This window comes from Lycorma delicatula, chromosome 5, assembly GCF_047948215.1.
Source record: "Lycorma delicatula isolate Av1 chromosome 5, ASM4794821v1, whole genome shotgun sequence".
NCBI classification, from domain to species: Eukaryota; Metazoa; Arthropoda; class Insecta; order Hemiptera; family Fulgoridae; genus Lycorma; species Lycorma delicatula.
In genome coordinates, this window is record NC_134459.1 from 18,921,552 (window position 1) to 18,941,735 (window position 20,184).

General features: G+C 34.0%; 1 long non-coding RNA gene across 2 annotated transcripts; it reads right to left on the reverse strand.

The window, feature by feature from the left end:
• Positions 1–1,674: 1,674 nt before the first annotated feature.
• Positions 1,675–17,285, reverse strand: LOC142325841 (uncharacterized). Of its 2 annotated transcripts, none has more exons than XR_012756603.1 (3): positions 16,860–17,285; positions 11,194–11,310; positions 1,675–2,086 (listed from the first exon to the last, which is right to left on the reverse strand). It is a non-coding gene; the product is annotated as an uncharacterized LOC142325841 (long non-coding RNA). The 2 variants fall into 2 exon arrangements; XR_012756602.1 differs by lacking the exon at positions 16,860–17,285 and adding an exon at positions 15,640–15,735.
• Positions 17,286–20,184: the final 2,899 nt, after the last annotated feature.

Here is a 20,184-nt window from a genome sequence, read left to right on the forward strand (position 1 = left end):
AATTTTGTTATTTGGGAAGTAGAATTACTAAAGATGGACGAAGCAGGAGCGATATAAAATGCCAAATAGCACAGGCAAAACGAGCCTTCAGTCAGTAATATAATTTGTTTACATCAAAAATTAATTTAAATGTCAGGAAAAGATTTTTGAAAGTATATGTTTGAAGTGTCGCTTTATATGGAAGTGAAACTTGGACAATCGGGGTATCTGAGAAGAAAAGATTAGAAGCTTTTGAAATGTGGTGCCATAGCACCACATTTTTAACATTTTCCTATAGGAAAATGTTAAAAATCAGATGGGTGGATAAAGTGACAAATGAAGAGGTGTTGCGGCAAATAGATGAAGAAAGAAGCATTTGGAAAAATATAGCTAAACGAAGAGACAAACTTATAGGCCACATATTAAGGCATCCTGGAATAGTCGCTTTAATATTGGAAGGACAGGTAGAAGGAAAAAATTGTGTAGGCAGGCTACGTTTGGAATATGTAAAACAAATTGTTAGGGACGTAGGATGTAGGGGGTATACTGAAATGAAACGAGTAGCACTATATAGGGAATCTTGGAGCCCTGCATCAAACCAGTCAAATCACTGAAGACAAAAAAAAAATAACTACACCTAGCCCCCATCAGGTGTATAATATGAGACACTTCATAATCTTTCATTGCAGATGAGGAACCAGAAGAGTTCTCTCTCTCTCTCTCTCTCTCTCTCTCTCTCACTCTCTCACTCTCTCTCTCTCCCCTCCCCCAACTCTAAGATAAGTACTCTAAGGTAGGTACTCTAAGTAGTACCTTAATTTTACCATTATGCTGATATATCCATGATGAAGTCACACCAGCATAAGAGATGAGATACCAAGAGGAAAGACATTGAGCAACTGAAAATAAACAGGTACACATCAACTGTGTTAGATAAATACTACACTTTTATAGCAACGCAGTTTTTATATTTTTACATTGGTTTTTAATAACATGGAATTTGTTATTTTGAACAGTTTTTTAATTATAAAGAGAACTGATCAATGAGTAGTAATGGTTGTAGTTGTAGTAGTAATAGTAAAAGAAGAAAGGAAAATACAAATAAAATAATGCTGAACTAAATTTGGAAAAAATAGCATATTACAAAAATTGACCGGGATCAGCTTCTGCCTTTTACTTTTAAGGCAAAATAGTCAATTATCATTCCAATAAACTTATCAAATTTTAAAGAAATTTTTGTTATGCTAGATGCACTTTATCATATAATCTTTCTTATATAGTTTCATTAATAAAAATATAATAAGTTGCCATTTATGGAATCTCTCTATAATCACGTGATCAGATATAAAATAATTTAAAATAAACATGCAACATGCATCTTCTTAGCCTGAAGCTTTTTAGCTTAAGGCTGAAAGCTGTGGTAAGAGGAATAAGACAATCAGTCAGTTAAAATTATTTTTAAATAATTGACAAAAAACTGTGCCTATGTTCAAATTAACAAAAGGTCTGTTTGACATTTTATTGTTAATAGAAGTACTACTATGGTTATCAATTTAAAAGATAGAAGGAAAAATTATTAATTAAAATATAGTTTTAAAAAAATTATAAAATAACAAATAGAATTTTTTTTAAATATTTAAAATTTACTTTGTATGAAAAAATGTAAACAAAATTTTTATATTTATAATATCCTGCCTTCAAATAACTCCATGGCATAAGTACTAGCATCTCAACCTTTCATCTGGAGATCCCAGGTTTGAGTCCTGATCAGGCATGACATTTTTCATATGCTACAAAATTCAATTTCCACATCCCACGCAAAAGCTAAATCTTATTTGGTGATATCAACCCAAAAAAAATCATGATTCTTCCCAAAACTATTTATGAACAATATATTATTTCTCATATTAGTATTAAATCAAACGAATAACTCAGAATTTATTAAATTACATGAACAAAATAACTTTAAAAAAATGACAAAAATTCTTACGAATCTTTCATATAACTTAAAAATGTTTAGTTTAAAGTGCCCTAAAAACTGCTAAAATTAATTAAAATATTTTCCAAGAAGAGAAGAGTCTGCAGCCATTGGTTGAGATGTGATAATCTGAAAGAGAAAATACAGAAAATATGAAATCAAACATAAAAAATAAAGCACTTTCACTAAATACAGATCCCCAATCACATCCTGATTAATAAAATTGAGGAAATAATAATGGTAACATGAAACAGTTGACACGAACAATTTATTTACACACTCACATTATCATCAATTAATTTTCAGCAATATTTATTGATAATTTTTTTAAAAAATACTATAAGTTTAATAGTTTTTACATATTATAAATTTTAAACTAAATTATTGCATTGGTTGCATAGTAAACTGTTTTATTATAATAATAATACCTCACAATATTGCCTTAACCTAACATACTGACCAAAGTTTTAACAAGAACCTACACTATGTCTGTACCTTCAATGTGCTCTCCACTGTCACAACATATTTAATTTCTAACTTATACCCTGTACTTAATAATATACCCTGTACTACATCAGAGGATCATATTCCCTAATCGCTCAGTAAAAACCTGAATAACACTTCACTATGTCATAGCATATTAGATTTTCTAATTTTTCAGCAAAAATAAATAATACATTCTGGATGTATTACTACTTGCTCAATTCCTTGCCCAAATCCTACTTGCTCAACAAAAAATTAAATATAGCATGCAATATGATAGCTTAAAAGATATGCTGCTAAATCAACAAGAAGCTTGATAATGCATCCATAACTGTGTCAAAGTATAATGCACCCATAACTGTGTCAAAGTATATCGCATTTGCTGTCTCATCAATAAAAGTAGTTAGTACACCCTGTACTACGTGAGAGCAATACAACATTTTCTCTCGGTCAGGCAAAACATGAATAATATATAAATTATTTATATAATAGTTTCCACTTACCAACAATCTTTAATAGTAATGTCCCAGTGCTTTCACATTATTGCAGAGGGTATTTTTTATATTTTTACAAAAAAAAGTTATATTTTTACAAAAAAGTAAGAAATGATTTCAGATTATTAATCCATCCTCAGGAACAATGATGTGTTATACAGTATAATTATTTACTTCACATATCCATTAATTATACTAAATTGAATTTTATAAAACTTTGAATATTTGTTTGAATAATATTATTCAAACAAATATTAAACAATAATTTTAATTCTCAGGTTGGTAATACTGCTTCATACTAATAAACATAACAATTGAGACCTTCATACTGGGATAACATTAACTTTATTTTACCTTTTGACGATCAATTTTTATATTTATTTATAACATTTAATTTAGTATAATTAATGACATGTAAAGTAAATAATTATAATGCATAACACATCATTGTTCATGAGAATGGATTAATAATCTGAAAGCGCTGGAACATTACTATTAAAATTTGTTGGTAAGTGGAAACTATTATTTATATATCAACACCAACGGGCCTGCATAATAAAATTCATATAAATAATATACTCTGTACCAAGCCTAAGCAAGCTTATTACATTTCTTACTTTTTTTGTAAAAATATAAATAATACCCTCTGCAATATGTCAGAAAATACATTACTTTTTATTAATAAAGTACTTGCTGATTGAACTGCAAGATTTGAAAGAGTACACCCTATAATTTGCCAGACCATACCATACTTCCTACTTCTAAAGACTAAATACTATTTAGTTTTTCTTTCCACTGTGTCAAAATATAACATGTCGGTTACCAAAAAATGTTAGTAATATACTTTGCATGATATATAAAATGACCACAAGACATTTGTAACTTGTTTAATAAAACCCTACATAATAACCCTGCGAAAAAACTAGAACCAGCGCATTCTGATCACCGATCCGATCCCGCACAAGCCGGCCCCAATCCCGTCGGCCTCCGCTTCACCTCAGAACTTGCTCAAGGCCGCCCGAAAACCCCACTACCAAATTGACCGGGAGAGCCCCCCCAACACGGCGGCAGCCTTGTAAGAGGTTGTTTAAACACACTCACCAGTGCATACGATTGAGGCTCCGCGCCGGGCACTTCCAAAACTCCGAACAAGCACTCGATTGCCCCTCAAAATATGCGCCCAAATGGACGAAGCACAAGACACCCCGGTACACCAAGCACAAACAACGGCTTGACAGCTCGAAATCACCAGAGCAACCCTCCCAAGCCTCCGCACCACAGAGACGGCGTCCGACGCCACCCGACCAATGTGGCTGCCAAATAACAACCTCCCGTCAAACAAAAACCCAGGCACCCATGATCCCCAGCTCAGCCGATCATACAGCCCTTACATTTAATGTTGAGGCCACGACTGCACAAGCCGTCCGCGCATCCGAGAAGCACAAACTTCATTTTGGGCACAGAAATCCCAAAATTCTGCACATCCATCCAGCCCTCCGCGGTCGACAAAGCCGCTCGCGCCCGGTCCCCCAGCCGCGGCAGCGAACCAACAGGAGACAGTCATCGACTAAAGCTCGAGCCGCGATCTCTTCCGGGAATGTCAGCCCCAGAAATCCGTCAAACACCGGACTACAGAGCAGAGGACCGAGAACGTAACCCTGCGGGCTTCCACCGGTGACGGACCCCCTCACAGCCAGGAGCGCATCTCCAAACAGAGCCTCACGGTTAGACAAATAGTCTCGCACTACGGCCTGCAGGGTCACAGGAACATTGCGGCGCTCCAACCAATAGAGGATAGAACTCCAACACAAAGAAGGAAATGCCGCCTCCGTGTCAATAAAAACTGCCAAACACATCCACAGTCGACGCCTTCCACTTCGGTAAGTGCATTCAAGATGCAATCCTCGGTGCCTACCCTTCATGAAGCCATACTGGCCTCGACTCAAAAGACAGCTCATATCGATACATTCCCAGAGCCACTCCACAAACAGTCCCCCAAGCAACCCGCCGACAACCATCAAGAGGCCGACGGGCCGACAACCGCCGACCGAACCAGAATCCCATCCCGGCCCCAACAGCACCCTCACCAAAGCCACCCACAACAAGCGGAAAGAAACCCCAACCAAAGCACCCCGTGAACCGCCCGCCAAGAGGCCCTCCCATGACAGGCAGCAGGCGACAAAAGACATCCGGGTCAGGCCAGCCAATACCCGGCCCCCCCAGCACCATTCGCGAAAACACTCGGTCAACAATCACAGGATCCACAGCTCGCACACCAGGGACAGCGCCCCACCTGCCCCGACGCCGACCACCACCTCATCCTCCCGAGCATCCGGAAACAGAGCATCCAGAAACGCCCAGGAAGTCGCCACAGACGTCAACGAGTGGTTCCGTCCACCAAACCCGCACCGAACACCGGACAGCATGTGCAATGGCTTGGGTCCGTAACAAGATTTCGCGAGCTGCCAGGGGTTGCGCTGCAACTCGCGCATGGAGTTTGCCAAAACACAAGTGTGGTTTCCTTGATGGCGTGTACATATTCATTGCGGACACGCCGGTAGATACGTAGGCTCTCAGCGTGCACGTCATCAACGATAATCCCCGTTAGGGGGCAACGCTTGTGCATTCTACGATCTACCCTTGCGCCCAGCACGCTCAGGTCAGAGGACCACCACCTTTTCCCGGGCCGCCGTCTGCGATCAACAGATGGCCTCCCAAAAAAAGCAGAGATCATGACGGCTCCAGGCACTCTCTGATCAGCGGACTGACCACTACTCAAGGGTCCGTCCATTGGCCTTGGCCGCCGTAGGACCCAATCGCAGCCAGTCTTGATGGCCCAGCTGAATTTTTCAGCCATCAATTCCACCTGCTCACTATGCTCCATGCGCAATTCCAACCCCTGTTACGCAGCCGCCAAGCTCAAGCCATTGCACGCACCGTCCAGCCCTCGGTGCAGGCCAGGCGTTCGTAACCACACGCCAACATCCGTGGCGACCCACCAGGCGCTCCCGGACAATCTGCCTCCAGAGACTCCGGAGGATAAAGCAGTAGTCTGGGCCAGGGCTTGCGAGACCCCATCCCCGGCGCGCGGGCCGTGGATCTTGCGACTGCAGACAGAGTGCCCTCCCGAATGGCACCGAGAAAGGACCGGGCACTGACCAACGTGACCCGGACACCCTCCACCACCCGCCGCCCATCACAAGAGAGCCGCTTGGCAGGCAGCCCTCAGGGCGCCCCAGCCAGGGCTGCTATCCGACTTGCCGGAAGGTGGCTTTGGAGAGGGTGCTCCCAAAACCAGGGTAGGACTCTAGTTAGGTCGACAGTCATTAGCCCATCAGCCTCCAAATAGCCATCGACAAGCCGCCCGAGAGGCTGGCCGTGGAACAGCTCCGGAAATGCATCGACACGAACCGTCCTCCAAATTGAGGCCACATGGCCTCATGAAAAGAGTTAGCTAGCACTGAGGATTGTATCTCAAAAGTTCATGCCGAGGTGGAAGGCGCCGACTGCAAATATGTTTGGCAACTTTTTCTGACATAGAGGCAACATTTACCTCCCTGCGTTGTAGTTACATCCTCTATGAGTTGGAAGGCCACAATGCTCCTGCAGCCCCGCAGGCCGCAGTGCGTAACCAACCGCACCGCTTTGCTCAGAGATGCGCACCAGGCCGTGGAAACGTCCGTCAACAGGTGAAGCCCGCAAGGCTCCGCCCCCGGTCCTCCGCTGCGGAACCCGGCACCCGACGGACCTCTGGTACTGACACCCCAGAAAGGGCCACAACCCGGACGCCGCCGACGACCTTCCCCCAACAGCTAGCCGCGCAGCTCACGACCGCAAGGGTAGGTCCCCGTATAGACACACACAGAACTTGGGGGGATGGCACGCCTCCAGGTTGCCTTCAAGGGTATTGGGAACCCTTAGCACTCTCCAACCACGCGAACTTGAACCAATACCTGCTACGGTCCCACCCGGCAGCCGACGACCCGCACGTCCTCGGGTAGGTCCAGGCGAACGAACACACGCCACTCGACCGCCCAGCTCTCCGGGGTGAAGAACCCAATCCATCCCGGAGGTCAAAAGGAAAACCGGCCTCTCACAAGCGGCGAGTCAACGTGGCGTGAGCCGCACTGTGGGAACATGCTATAGCTTTCCGATGCCACCTCCCCGCTCAACCGGCATTAGCAGTTTGAGGGATATAAGACTCCCACCGCTATTGGCACAAAAAACGGTCAGCTGCAGAAAACCACCCTCGAGAAACGGCTAGCCAATCCAAGTGTGGCGGCCATCCTGCGCAACTGAACAACCAGCAGCAGCACTTTCCGCCTCAATTCACCCAAATTTTTCCTCCACTTCATCCTCTGTCCACATCACTGTCCGTCACAACTACACCGTCTCATCAGAATCACTTGGCCTGCATACCAATTCTGACATATTCCAATCATGCAATTGGACGCGCTCAGGCTACTCACAACACTCTCGCGCGGTCCAGACGAAGCCCAGACAAATTAGAACCGAAACAGTATACATCCAAACTCTCCAACACATGCAAATGCACACTAACCAAATAGAGCAGGAAAACTACAGCTGCTTTTTTCCAAGAAAATGTAGCTCTCTGCATTTTCATATAGCTATGTTGGAGGCGCCTTCCTTGGTAAAATATTCCGAAGGTAAACTACTATTCCGGAGTCCCCACCCGACCTCCAGGTGGAGACTACTAAGGAAGGGGTCACCAGAAAATTATAACATTCTACGAGTTGGAGCGTGGAATGTTAGAAGTTTAAAAAAGGTTGGTAGGTTAGAAAATTTAAAAAGGGAAATGGATAGGATAAATGTAGATGTAGTAGGAATTAGTGAGGTTCGGTGGGAAGAGGAAGGCGACTTTTGGTCAGGTGATTTTAGTATAATTAACTCTGCTTCAAATAATGGGCAGGCAGGAGTAGGTTTCGTAATGAACAATAAGATAGGGAAGAGCGTAGAGTATTTCAAAATGCATAGCGATAGAATCATTGTAATAAGGATAAAATTAAAACCTAAACCAACAATGATTGTTAACATCTATATGCCTACAAGTGCCCATGATGATGATGAGGTAAAGTGTGTATATGAAGAAATTGATGAAGCAATTAAACACGTAAAAGGAGATGACAATTTAATAATAGTTGGAAATTGGAATGCAAGCACTGGAAAAGGCAAGGAAAGAAATATAGTGGGTGAGTACGGACTGGGCAAAAGGAATGAAAGAGGGGACCAACTTATAGAATTTTGCACGAAATATAATTTAATAATTGCCAACACCCAATTTAAAAATCATAATAGAAGAATATACACTTGGAAAAAGCCAGGCGATACTGCAAGGTATCAGATAGATTATATCATGGTTAAGCAAAGATTTAGAAATCAACTCGTTGACTGCAAAACTTACCCTGGAGCAGATATTGATAGCGACCATAATTTGGTGATAATGAAATGTAGATTGGGGTTTAAAAACTTGAAGAAAAGGTGTCAGATGAATCGGTAGAATTTAGAGAAGCTTAAGGAAGAGGAGGTAAAGAAGATTTTTGAGGAGGACATCGCAAGAGGTCTGAGTATAAAAGATAAGGTAGAAAATGTAGAAGAAGAATGAGAGAATGTTAAATATCTTAACTAGAATTCTATACAGAAGAATTCAGAGGAGAGAGTGGAAGAAGTGTTAGAAGACCAATTTGGTTTCAGGAAAGGTATAGGGACAAGGGAAGCAATTTTAGGCCTCAGATTAATAGTAGAAGGAAGATTAAAGAAAAACAAACCAACACACTTGGCATTTATAGACCTACAAAAGGCATTCAATAATGTAGACTGGAATAAAATGTTCAGCATTTTAAAAAAATTAGGGTTCAAATACAGAGACAGAAGAACAATTGCTAACATTTACAGGAACCAAACAGCAACAGTAATAATTGAAGAACATAAGAAAGAAGCCATAATAAGAAAGGGAGTCTGACAAGGATGTTGCCTATCCCCTTTACTTTTTAATCTTTACATGGAACTAGCAGTTAATGATGTTAAAGAACAATTTAGATTCGGAGCAACAGTACAAGGTGAAAAAGATAAAGATGCTACGATTTGCTGATGATATAGTAATTCTAGCTGAGAGTAAAAAGGATTTAGGAGAAACAATGAATGGCATGCATGAAGTCCTATGCAAGAACTATGGCATGAAAATAAACAAGAACAAAACGAAAATAATGAAATGTAGTAGAAATAACAATTATGGACCACTGAATGTGAAAATAGAAGGAGAAAAGATTATGGAGGTAGAAGAATTTTGTTATTTGGGAAGTTGAATTACTAAAGATGGACGAAGCAGGAGCGATATAAAATGCCGAATAGCACAGGCGAAACGAGCCTTCAGTCAGTAATATAATTTGTTTACATCAAAAATTAATTTAAATGTCAGGAAAAGATTTTTGAAAGTATATGTTTGAAGTGTCGCTTTATATGGAAGTAAAACTTGGACAATCGGGGTATCTGAGAAGAAAAGATTAGAAGCTTTTGAAATGTGGTGCTATAGGAAAATGTTAAAAATCAGATGGGTGGATAAAGTGACAAATGAAGAGGTGTTGCGGCAAATAGATGAAGAAAGAAGCATTTGGAAAAATATAGCTAAACGAAGAGACAAACTTATAGGCCACATATTAAGGCATCCTGGAATAGTCGCTTTAATATTGGAAGGACAGGTAGAAGGAAAAAATTGTGTAGGCAGGCTACGTTTGGAATATGTAAAACAAATTGTTAGGGACGTAGGATGTAGGGGGTATACTGAAATGAAACGACTAGCACGATATAGGGAATCTTGGAGCCCTGCATCAAACCAGTCAAATCACTGAAGACAAAAAAAAAATGACTACACCTACCCCCCATCAGGTGTATAATATGAGACACTTCATAATCTTTCATTGCAGAAGAGCTCTCTCTCTCTCTCTCTCTCTCTCTCTCTCTCTCTCTCCCCTCCCCCAACTCTAAGATAAGTACTCTAAGGTAGGTACTCTAAGTAGTACCTTAATTTTACCGTAATGCTGATATATCCATGATGAAGTCACACCAGCATAAGAGATGAGATACCAAGAGGAAAGACATTGAGCAATTGAAAATAAACAGGTACACATCAACTGTGTTAGATAAATACTACACTTTTATAGCAACGCAGTTTTTATATTTTTACATTGGTTTTTAATAACATGGAATTTGTTATTTGAACAGTTTTTTAATTATAAAGAGAACTGATCAATGAGTAGTAATGGTTGTAGTTGTAGTAGTAATAGTAAAAGAAGAAAGGAAAATACGGATAAAATAATGCTGAACTAAATTTGGAAAAAATAGCATATTACAAAAATTGACCAGGATCAGCTTCTGCCTTTTACTTTTAAGGCAAAATAGTCAATTATCATTCCAATAAACTTATCAAATTTTAAAGAAATTTTTGTTATGCTAGATGCACTTTATCATATAATCTTTCTTATATAGTTTCATTAATAAAAATATAATAAGTTGCCTACAAGATATGTTTTTTAATAAAAATAAATTAACTTTATAAGTAACATTTATGGAATCTCTCTATAATCACGTGATCAGATATAAAATAAATTAAAATAAACATGCAGCATGCATCTTCTTAGCCTGAAGCTTTTTAGCTTAAGGCTGAAAGCTGTGGTGAGAGGAATAAGACAATCAGTCAGTTAAAATTATTTTTAAATAATTGACAAAAAACTGTGCCTATGTTCAAATTAACAAAAGATCTGTTTGACATTTTATTGTTAATAGAAGTACTACTATGGTTATCAATTTAAAAGATAGAAGGAAAAATTATTAATTAAAATATAGTTTTAAAAAAATTATAAAATAACAAATAGAATTTTTTTTAAATATTTAAAATTTACTTTGTATGAAAAAATGTAAACAAAATTTTTATATTTATAATATCCTGCCTTCAAATAACTCCATGGCATAAGTACTAGCATCTCAACCTTTCATCTGGAGATCCCAGGTTTGAGTCCTGATCAGGCATGACATTTTTCATATGCTACAAAATTCAATTTCCACATCCCACACAAAAGCTAAAACTTATGTGGTGATATCAATCAAAAAAAAATCATGATTCTTCCCAAAACTATTTATGAACAATATATTATTTCTCATATTAGTATTAAATCAAACGAATAACTCAGAATTTATTAAATTACATGAACAAAATAACTTTAAAAAAATGACAAAAATTCTTACTAATCTTTCATATAACTTAAAAATGTTTAGTTTAAAGTGCCCTAAAAACTGCTAAAATTAATTAAAATATTTTCCAAGAAGAGAAGAGTCTGCAGCCATTGGTTGAGATGTAATAATCTGAAAGAGAAAATACAGAAAATATGAAATCAAACATAAAAAATAAAGCACTTTCACTAAATACAGATCCCCAATCACATCCTGATTAATAAAATTGAGGAAATAATAATGGTAACATGAAACAGTTGACACAAACAATTTATTTACACACTCACATTATCATCAATTAATTTTCAGCAATATTTATTGATAATTTTTTTTAAAATACTAAGTAAGTTTAATAGTTTTTACATATTATAAATTTTAAACTAAATTATTAAAACATTTGCATTGGTTGCATAGTAAACTGTTTTATTATAATAATAATACCTCACAATATTGCCTTAACCTAACATACTGACCAAAATTTTAACAAGAACCTACACACTATGTCTGTACCTTCAATGTGCTCTCCACTGTCACAACATATTTAATTTCTAACTTATACCCTGTACTTAATAATCATATTCCCTAATCGCTCAGTAAAAACCTGAATAACACAGCCTTCACTATGTCATAGCATATTAGATTTTCTAATTTTTCAGCAAAAATAAATAATACATTCTGGATGTATTACTACTTCCTCAATTCCTTGCCTAAATCCTACTTGCTCAACAAAAAATTAAATATAGCATGCAATATGATAGCTTAAAAGATATGCTGCTAAATCAACAAGAAGCTTGATAATGCACCCATAGCTGTGTCAAAGTATAATGCACCCATAACTATGTCAAAGTATAATGCACCCATAACTGTGTCAAAGTATATCGCATTTGCTGTCTCATCAATAAAAGTAGTTAGTACACCCTGTACTACGTGAGAGCAATACAACATTTTCTCTCGGTCAGGCAAAACATGAATAATATATAAATTATTTACATAATAGTTTCCACTTACCAACAATCTTTAATAGTAATGTCCCAGCGCTTTCACATTATTGCAGAGGGTATTTTTTATATTTTTACAAAAAAAGTAATATTTTTACAAAAAAAGTAAGAAATGTAATAAGCTTATTTATATGAATAAGCTGAATATATGTAATAAGCTTATTTATATGAATTTTATTAAGCAGGCCCGTTGGTGTTGATATATAAATAATAGTTTCCACTTACCAACAAATTTTAATAGTAATGTTCCAGCGCTTTCAGATTATTAATCCATCCTCAGGAACAATGATGTGTTATACAGTATAATTATTTACTTCACATATCATTAATTATACTAAATTGAATTTTATAAAACTTTGAATATTTGTTTGAATAATATTATTCAAACAAATATTAAACAATAATTTTAATTCTCAGGTTGGTAATACTGCTTCATACTAATAAACATAACAATTGAGACCTTCATACTAGGATAACATTAACTTTATTTTACCTTTTGACGATCAATTTTTATATTTATTTATAACATTTAATTTAGTATAATTAATGACATGTAAAGTAAATAATTATAATCCATAACACATCATTGTTCATGAGAATGGATTAATAATCTGAAAGCGCTGGAACATTACTATTAAAATTTGTTGGTAAGTGGAAACTATTATTTATATATCAACACCAATGGGCCTGCATAATAAAACTCATATAAATAATATACTCTGTACCAAGCCTAAGCAAGCTTATTACATTTCTTACTTTTTTTGTAAAAATATAAATAATACCCTCTGCAATATGTCAGAAAATAAAGTACTTTTTATTAATAAAGTACTTGCTGATTGAACTGCAAGATTTGAAAGAGTACACCCTGTAATTTACCAGACCATACCATACTTCCTACTTCTAAAGACTAAATACTATTTAGTTTTTCTTTCCACTGTGTCAAAATATAACATGTTGGTTACCAAAAAATGTTAGTAATATACTTTGCATGATATATAAAATGACCACAAGACATTTGTAACTTGTTTAATAAAACCCTACATAATAACCCTGCACTGTGAAAAACTAACTGGTTTTCCAACGACAAAGAAAACAGAACTCAAGCTCTTAAGTATCACATTTCCTGCTTGTTCAGTAGAAACCAAAATAATATTATTTATATTTGGTCAGGAACACCAGTCATATTTGCTGCTTAGTCAGCAAAAAACATTCTTCTTATATGATATATAGTACACACTGCATTGTGTCAGAACATATCATATTTCCTAGAGATTGGAAAAGATCAAAATTTTACACCTTTCATACGATATGTCAAAGCATATCATATTGTTGGTTGTTTGACAAAAACTTATGTAATACTCAATAACTATGCAGTGTCACTATCACATTTGAAAAATCATCAAGCAACTAAAAATTTTATAGGAAACCGTATTTAATATAATTCATGTACTTTACACTAAAATTAATACCCAATAAAATTAATACTCAAGAGTTGTTTAAACAGTGAATTAAGCATACCAGAATAGCAAATTTTTGTTGTATCATATAATAAAAAAGTAACTTTTATTATGTTGCCCTGTACAAAGTTTTGTCTAAAATATTATCAAGTAAAATACCACTAACAATAGAAAAAGAATCATAGAATATTAAGGTGAATTTAGACCTGGAAGAAATTGTGCAGAGAAAATCTGTAATCTAAAACAAATTTTACAACACCAAGAAATTAAAAACCCAAAATTAGTTACAATTTTTAAAGATTTTATGAAAGCCTATGTACTCCATCCTCAGGGAATCTCTAATTAAAATCCTTAAATTTAAAATAGATCTCAGGGCAATAAATATTGTAAAAAAACAGTAACAAACAAAAAATCAAAAGTGAAATTCTTAAGGGAACTTTCAGAACTATTCACGCTAAAATAAGAATTCAAAAACTAAGCAAATTTGCAAGTAAAATTGGTCTTCAAATTTCTTATGAAAAAAAAACTAATTGGTTTTCCAATGACAAAGAAAACAGAAGTCAAATCCTTAAAATTTCCGACATCAAAAAAGTAAGTAGAGTTCAAAAAAGTAAATATTTGGAAAAATCATAAATATTTGAAAAATGTGGAATGAGGAATAGAGTACAAAAATTGGAAACTGCCTATCATCTCATAAAGAAAATTTATCATGAAAATTCCCTGTCATATAACTGCAAATTGGGGCACTAAAAAATTACAGTTCTACTAGAAGCACTCTATGGGGCAGAATGTATGCATTTTTTTTAGAACAAGAAATAGTAAAAGTAGAAAAAAAAATCTTAAGAAAAATTCAAGGATCAAACTATGAAGATGAAATTTACAAATTTAAAAGTAATAAAGATATTTACAAAATTAAGGGTGTTAATCTGGAAAGGAAGATTGCAGTTTTATGCTCAATTATACAGAATGAAAACCAAAGATTAGACAAAACTGCATGTAAAAGTTTAATGTAATAAAATCATTTATAAATGAAATTTATGGCAACTTCACCTGGCAACTCTCCACTGGTCTTATTGCTCTGGTTTAGTATTTTTTTTTTTTTCATTTAAGTACCATTCTTCTTATGGTGAAATTAATTGTACATTTTCAGAATAATTCTGATAAAGTACTATGCAATGTAGACTTTAAATTAAATTCATAAAAAAGTTATGAATGCAATTGTTTCCTAAAGTACATTTTATTTCAGCAGCCATAAAAATAATCAAATTGAAATTTTCAAGTATTTGCATATGGATTTGTAATTTTCAAGTTAAATTAAATTGAAGAATTTTTCATTATAATTTTGTACCAGAAAATAGTTTTAGTATAATTATTAATATTTTCATTTACATTCATCAATTTTAGTGCCTATAAAATAGTATAGTAGAGCATAACTGTATTCTGTGCTTCATTAGTAGAGCAGCCTTTAAAAAGTAGGCAAAATATGTCTAGACAAGTTTTTTCTTGTCAATATATAATATTCAGATTTGCTATTCAGTACCTATTATATATGTATTGATACAAAACATAAAATAAAAACAATTCTCATAGGGTCATTTAAAAGAATAAAGTCTTTTGGTTTTTAGTTCTAATAAAACTCATTTCAACTCCTACATAGAATTTAATTAATTTTATAAAAATAACGCCGCCATATTGTTTTGTTCAAACTAATATAAAATTGCATCATTTTTATATTAAATAAAATGTATGTCTGAAAATTATTATTAAATAAAACTAAATGTTAGAATAGACCTTAATAAAATATAAAAATCATCCTACTTATCTGTAATTCTTACAAAATATAACGTTTTAAGAATCCTGATAATAAGTTTTATAAAATTACCCGATTACATTTTCAACTTAACTAAAATTTAATAACTCATCTTTAATTAAATATTATTAGCTTACAAAACTTAACAAATCTATCTTGCATATATATATATAAGAGTAATATAGTAATTTCTTACTTTAAATAATGTCCTAAATTGTGTTCAACAGTTATTTTTCTAGAATATTCTCTAAAAAAGGTTTAACAGTAAAGCCCACGTACACACACCATAACGGTAACGAGAAAACTGAAATTGAGATTGGTCGATGGCGTCATAATTCATTATATTTAAATACTTAAAAAAAGATTATTCATCATTTTACATATAAGAAATTTAATAGTAATAAAAAAAATTATATAGCTTGAAACACAGGTTTTTCCACTGTTTGTTCAAAAAATATTTATGATAATTGATAAATAAACAGAATAAAATGGTTTCTAAATCTTATTAACAGATTGAGAAATTTATATAAATTTTTAATTATGATGCGTTTACAACAAATTATTCGTTGAATTAAGATTATTTTAAGTTAGCTAAAATTTATTAATATCAAACAAAAACAAGATCGATAAGTAATAATGTATTAGTTGTCATTTAATTAAAAATATCGTTGAATTTGCGCGTAAAAGATATTTTATTTAAACTTAGTTAACCTGTAAAGTTACTTGTTCTATTTATGGTAATTATCTCTATTTTCTAGGTACGTCTATGTTACTACAGACTAATTTTACGAGGTAATTTTATTTCACTTGTTTTATTTATACGGTATGACTATGCATTTTTAAAATACGGATTGTTTTCATTTTTATAGCTTCAAATTTTACGACCCAAAAGTTGAGCCGTTCTATCAATATATTTTAATAAACCCGACAGTTCATTGAATAATGGAAATCTCATTATGTTTAAACGAATAATAATATCGAACAATCGCTTTGATGTATATCATTTGTTTAGAACTAATGCATGTTTTAACACAATTGTTACTGTGATTTTAGATGTTAAACTATTCTTATATTCACAGTGTTTTCCATTACGATCCCAACTATACCAAAATTTTTATTTTTTAATCATATTTTAAATGTAATTACAGCATATTATATTGATCACAGTATATTTTTCTAAAGACAAAATACAAATGGTAAGTAGTTAAAATTTCATGTTTAATTTCGAGAAAATTTACCGATGTTAAATGAAAAGAAAAACTATTAGTAAGAAATTTTGACTAGAGTGGGGGTACCAAAATAAATTAACAGTATAGTATAGCATATGTTCTCATGAATTACGGTAACATAATTTATACAATCAAGGTAACATTAAATAATACTTGTGCAAGTTTTAATTATTGACTATGTACTTACCATTATGTAGATATCTGTTGCAGCTTGGTCAGTTATATAACAAATATTTAGTAGTACAGTAATAGGTAAAAGAACGTGTAAATTTATGATTTATAATCATGAAGTTAAATAAATTTCTGAATTTCACTCATTAAAATAAATTTCTGAATTTCACTCACTAAATTGCAGTTCAATAACAATGTTAATAAAAACAATGTGTTTTTCTAGGTTAAAAAAATTTAATCGCTGTCATCCGTACAACTTAATCTTGAATTCTTAATAATATTTAAAAATGCATTGATAAAATATACAAATTGTTATAGTTACTTTTTCTTAAGGATTGTGTGTGTGTGTGTGTTAAACTTTTAAAACTGTGTAATAAAAAGTCCTACTCTATATCGTTGCAGAATTGCTACTTTAAAACAGTTAAAAGAAGTTAAACCTTCAATACACAACAATATCGTCTTGCCACCCCTTTCCATCTCTTTATTCATTTCATCATGTACCGCTTCACTCCATTTCTCCTCATCACTCATTGCACGTACATCTTATATAACATACTTTTTGTCCTTGAAAATTAACTAAAGAGCATTTTTTGTTTCAGTCTGTTATGACTTACTTATTTCTTTAGCTATTGTTTTTTTAACTACTTTTTAAATAAAATATAGTAGATTTGCCTTTTTCATCCCTTACGCACAAGCACACACTTTCAAACATATAACTCTTACACATACACACACACACACACACACACACACACACATACACACACACACACACACACACACACACACACACACACACATATATATATATATATATATATATATTTGAATATATATATTAACACAGAGAAACAGACAAGGGTTTGACCAGAGCGTACGCTTAGAGGTAACACAAAAAATTATGGATGCATATATAAAATCCATACCTCTTTTGGAAAGTAAACTAATTAAAAATATAGTTTAATTTACTTTAAAAATTATTGTATTATATATAAAAAAAATATTTTGTATATAGTATGTCGACATTAATTTGTCGCTTTGCACTATCTATATCAATTTTACTTTACCGTTTAACGCTGCAGCAGAGCTATATAGCTTTAGAAGGGAAAGTATTGAAATCAGTCCAGTTTGGAAATTGGCGGTTTTCATCGGATGACATTTTGACGTAAAGAATCCAAAAAAAGCCGGATGGAAATTTTCCTGATTTTCGTATGTACGTGTGTGTGTTCGGTATCGCACTTTTAAATCACCTATCTTCAGAAATACTAACTTCAGAACTACTTAGCCGATTTTGACAAAACTTGGTCAGATTAATTCTATGTATGGGGCATTGATGCCGTTAAATTTTGAAGTTAAAAGGTCACGAAGGTGAGGCTGTAGAACAAAGTATCTCTAGATTTCGTGTAATTATGTTCTTATTTTTCTTAGGCACATGTAGCAATGACATGCTAAATTAAATTTTGTGTGTAGGCCGCGTCACGACAACTGCAGCTGTGTTGTCAGCGTTTTTCTTACGATTGTGATGCATGTAAAACATCTAAAGGAAAAGAGCCATTAGTTGAGTTGCTTTCTACGAGTCGAATTGCTTTCTATGAAAGTAACTATGTTCTTCAATTTTTTAATGAACGAGTAGTGTTTATTGTACAGCTGAACATCCCTTTTATTTCAAAGGTATTAGCAAGCCGATATAGCTCAGTAGAGAAAGCAACGGGAAACCACTTCACTCATTATTTTTCGTAGTAAGCCAAGCATGGAATGATAGTTATCTTTGTAACGGCTATTCCAGTTCTGGGTGTCTTGTATCTCATGTCAGTTCGCTTACAACCTTTTTGATTGTGGCGTGTAACATATAGATATAATAAATCGACGTAAAGTTGAAATTCTAAAGATTGATAGAGTTCTATGCAGTGTTTCAGTATTATCGCCTCTGAATTCTTTTATAATAAATACAGTCACGCATACACACCTGCAGATAAATAGAAAGTTGCGATGTAACAAAAGATCCGTCTATAATCCGAAGAAGGTCTAATCTATCTATCTATCGATAAGAAGTAATATATATCGACAGCAGTAGCCCCACCACTTCCTATCTTATCAAATCAAAATATTTAGTAACTCAAACTCATTCGTATAAGGCAGAACAATGGAAATATTGCTGAAGTATGAGTATGAGTTCCATTTATCATCTCATAAAATATAATCAATATAACAAATTCATTTCTTTCTGGTAAATTAAACTATCCTTTGTAATTAATACTTTTTCGGATTCTACTTGTAAAACTAAACAAAAAATATCCTTAGGAAAAATGGCAATTTCTCCTTCGTTCTCTCCCCGTCCATCATTTTGTTATTTTTATTTTAAAGTTTATATCTCAAGTTCGGATTAACAAATCACATTAATATTTGATAAACGTCTTTGTAATAAAGTTTTAAAATTAGCAAAAAATCAGGACTTAAATACCTTCGCAAATTACAAATTTTTCAATCCGTTATATTTCCGAAAATATTAATTTTATCAAAATTTATGTTATTTGCTAAAATATTAAGCCTTTTATTTTGAACAAACTGACATTTTTGTTTTTAAAATCGGTTTACAAATAATCAAATTACGGCAGAAAATTTATATTGTAACTTTGTGTCAATTATTAGCTCTATTATTCTGAGAAAATAATTTCTTAATCTGATACTAATTTACAATGCTAGAATTAACAGTAAATAAAAACAATATTTAACTGAATTGAACGAAAAAGTGGTGGACATGAAAACAGACATAAAATTACAACATCAATTTTTTCTATAACTCTCACTATTTGTTAACCGATTTAAAAAAAAGAAAATGTCATTTTGCTCAAAATAAAAGAGTTAATATTTTAGAAAATAATATAAATTTTTATAAAACTAATATTTACGGAAATATAACGAATAGAAAAATAAACATGGGCGCAATTTTGTAATTTGCAAAGGTATTTAAGTCCTGATTTTTTGCTAATTTTAAAACTTTATTACAATGACGTTTATCAAATATTAATGTGATTTGTTAATCCGAACTTGAGATATAAACTTTAAAATAAAAATAACAAAATGACGGAATAAGGGAAGAGAATGAAGAAGAAATTGCCATTTTTCCTAAGGTAATGTTTTGTTTAGTTTTATAAGTAGAATCCAAAAAAGTATAGCCAGCCGACCGTTTTAGAAACAGCCTGTATATTTCTGCGGGAACATACTGAAATATTCAACCGCGATCTCTTATGCAAATCCTCCACTTCTAAATTAACCAAAATTGCTAGCAGGCATTATTTTCAAAGTTCTCTCCTTAATGACTGAAATTAAATAATAACAAT